This window comes from Euprymna scolopes, chromosome 27, assembly GCF_053919585.1.
Source record: "Euprymna scolopes isolate OS-2025 chromosome 27, ASM5391958v1, whole genome shotgun sequence".
Taxonomy (NCBI): domain Eukaryota; kingdom Metazoa; phylum Mollusca; class Cephalopoda; order Sepiida; family Sepiolidae; genus Euprymna; species Euprymna scolopes.
The window spans coordinates 111918483-111922010 of record NC_136508.1 but is presented as its reverse complement, the minus strand read 5'-3'; positions in this window follow the sequence as shown (position 1 = coordinate 111922010).

The following is a 3528-nucleotide window of genomic DNA, read 5'->3' as shown; positions in this document are numbered from 1 at the left end:
TATTTAGCTGAGAAGACAACAACAATAAAAAGAGATCAAAAAAATATATAAATGTTTATAAAAACATTATATAGGTATTTAGCTGAGAAGACAACAACAATAAAAAAAAGATTAAAAAATATATAAAAGTTTATAAAAAAATTATATATGTATTTAGCTGAGAAGACAACAACTATAAAAAAAATTAAAAAATATATAAAAGTTTATAAAAAAAGTATATATGTATTTAGCTGAGAAGACAACAACAATAAAAAAAGATCAAAAAAATATATAAAAGTTTATAAAAAAATTATATAGGTATTTAGCTGAGAAGACAACAACAATAAAAAAAAGATTAAAAAATATATAAAAGTTTATAAAAAAAATTATATATGTATTTAGCTGAGAAGACTACAACAAGAAAAAAAGATCAAAAAAATATATAAAAGTTTATAAAAAAATTATATAGGTATTTAGCTGAGAAGACAACAACAATAAAAAAAGATCAAAAAAATATATAAAAGTTTATAAAAAAATTATATAGGTATTTAGCTGAGAAGACAACAACAATAAAAAGAGATCAAAAAAATATATAAAAGTTTATAAAAAAATTATATAGGTATTTAGCTGAGAAGACAACAACAATAAAAAAAGATTAAAAAATATATAAAAGTTTATAAAAAAATTATATAGGTATTTAGCTGAGAAGACAACAACAATAAAAAAAATTAAAAAATATATAAAAGTTTATAAAAAAAGTATATATGTATTTAGCTGAGAAGACAACAACAATAAAAAAAGATCAAAAAAATATATAAAAGTTTATAAAAACATTATATAGGTATTTAGCTGAGAAGACAACAACAATAAAAAAATTAAAAAATATATAAAAGTTTATAAAAAAATTATATAGGTATTTAGCTGAGAAGACAACAACAATAAAAAAAAGATTAAAAAATATATAAAAGTTTATAAAAAAAATTATATATGTATTTAGCTGAGAAGACTACAACAAGAAAAAAAGATCAAAAAAATATATAAAAGTTTATAAAAAAATTATATAGGTATTTTGCTGAGAAGACAACAACAATAAAAAAAGATCAAAAAAATATATAAAAGTTTATAAAAAAATTATATAGGTATTTAGCTGAGAAGACAACAACAATAAAAAGAGATCAAAAAAATATATAAAAGTTTATAAAAAAATTATATAGGTATTTAGCTGAGAAGACAACAACAATAAAAAAAAGATTAAAAAATATATAAAAGTTTATAAAAAATTATATATGTATTTAGCTGAGAAGACAACAACAATAAAAAAAATTAAAAAATATATAAAAGTTTATAAAAAAAGTATATATGTATTTAGCTGAGAAGACAACAACAATAAAAAAAGATCAAAAAAATATATAAAAGTTTATAAAAAAATTATATAGGTATTTAGCTGAGAAGACAACAACAATAAAAAAAGATTAAAAAAATATATAAAAGTTTATAAAAAATTATATAGGTATTTAGCTGAGAAGACAACAACAATAAAAAAAGATTAAAAAAATATATAAAAGTTTATAAAAAAATTATATAGGTATTTAGCTGAGAAGACAACAACAATAAAAAAATTAAAAAATATATAAAAGTTTATAAAAAAATTATATAGGTATTTAGCTGAGAAGACAACAACAATAAAAAAAAGATTAAAAAATATATAAAAGTTTCTAAAAAAAATTATATATGTATTTAGCTGAGAAGACAAAAACAAGAAAAAAAGATCAAAAAAATATATAAAAGTTTATAAAAAAATTATATAGGTATTTAGCTGAGAAGACAACAACAATAAAAACAGATCAAAAAAATATATAAAAGTTTATAAAAAAATTATATAGGTATTTAGCTGAGAAGACAACAACAATAAAAAGAGATCAAAAAAATATATAAAAGTTTATAAAAAAATTATATATGTATTTAGCTGAGAAGACAACAACAATAAAACAAGATCAAAAAAATATATAAAAGTTTATAAAAAAATTATATAGGTATTTAGCTGAGAAGACAACAACAATAAAAAAAGATCAAAAAAATATATAAAAGTTTATAAAAACATTATATAGGTATTTAGCTGAGAAGACAACAACAATAAAAAAAAGATTAAAACATATATAAAAGTTTATAAAAAAATTATATAGGTATTTAGCTGAGAAGACAACAACAATAAAAAAGATTAAAAAAATATATAAAAGTTTATAAAAAATTATATAGGTATTTAGCTGAGAAGACAACAACAATAAAAAATAGATTAAAAAATATATACAAGTTTATAAAAAAATTATAAAGGTATTTAGCTGAGAAGACAACAACAATAAAAAAAGATCAAAAAATATATAAAAGTTTATAAAAAAATTATATAGGTATTTAGCTGAGAAGACAACAACAATAAAAAAAAGATTAAAAAATATATAAAAGTTTATAAAAAAAGTATATATGTATTTAGCTGAGAAGACAACAACAATAAAAAAATTAAAAAATATATAAAAGTTTATAAAAAAATTATATAGGTATTTAGCTAAGAAGACAACAACAATAAAAAAGATTAAAAAATATATAAAAGTTTATAAAAAATTATATATGTATTTAGCTGAGAAGACAACAACAATAAAAAGAGATCAAAAAAATATATAAAATTTTATAAAAAAATTATATAGGTATTTAGCTGAGAAGACAACAACAATAAAAAAAGATTAAAAAATATATAAAAGTTTATAAAAAAATTATATAGGTATTTAGCTGAGAAGACAACAACAATAAAAAAAAGATTAAAAAATATATAAAAGTTTATAAAAAAAGTATATATGTATTTAGCTGAGAAGACAACAACAATAAAAAAATTAAAAAATATATAAAAGTTTATAAAAAAATTATATAGGTATTTAGCTAAGAAGACAACAACAATAAAAAAGATTAAAAAATATATAAAAGTTTATAAAAAATTATATATGTATTTAGCTGAGAAGACAACAACAATAAAAAAGATTAAAAAATATAAAAGTTTATAAAAAAATTATATAGGTATTTAGCTGAGAAGACAACAACAATAAAAAAAAATTAAAAAATATATAAAAGTTTATAAAAAAATTATATAGGTATTTAGCTGAGAAGACAACAACAATAAAAAAGATCAAAAAAATATATAAAAGTTTATAAAAAAATTATATAGGTATTTAGCTGAGAAGACAACAACAATAAAAAAAGATCAAAAAAATATATAAAAGTTTATAAAAAAATTATATATGTATTTAGCTGAGAAGACAACAGCAATAAAAAAGATCAAAAAAATATATAAAAGTTTATAAAAAAATTATATAGGTATTTAGCTGAGAAGACAACAACAATAAAAAAGATCAAAAAAATATATAAAAGTTTATAAAAAAATTATATAGGTATTTAGCTGAGAAGACAACAACAATAAAAAAAAGATTAAAAAATATATAAAAGTTTATAAAAAAATTATATAGGTATTTAGCTGAGAAGACAACAACAATAAAAAAAATTAAA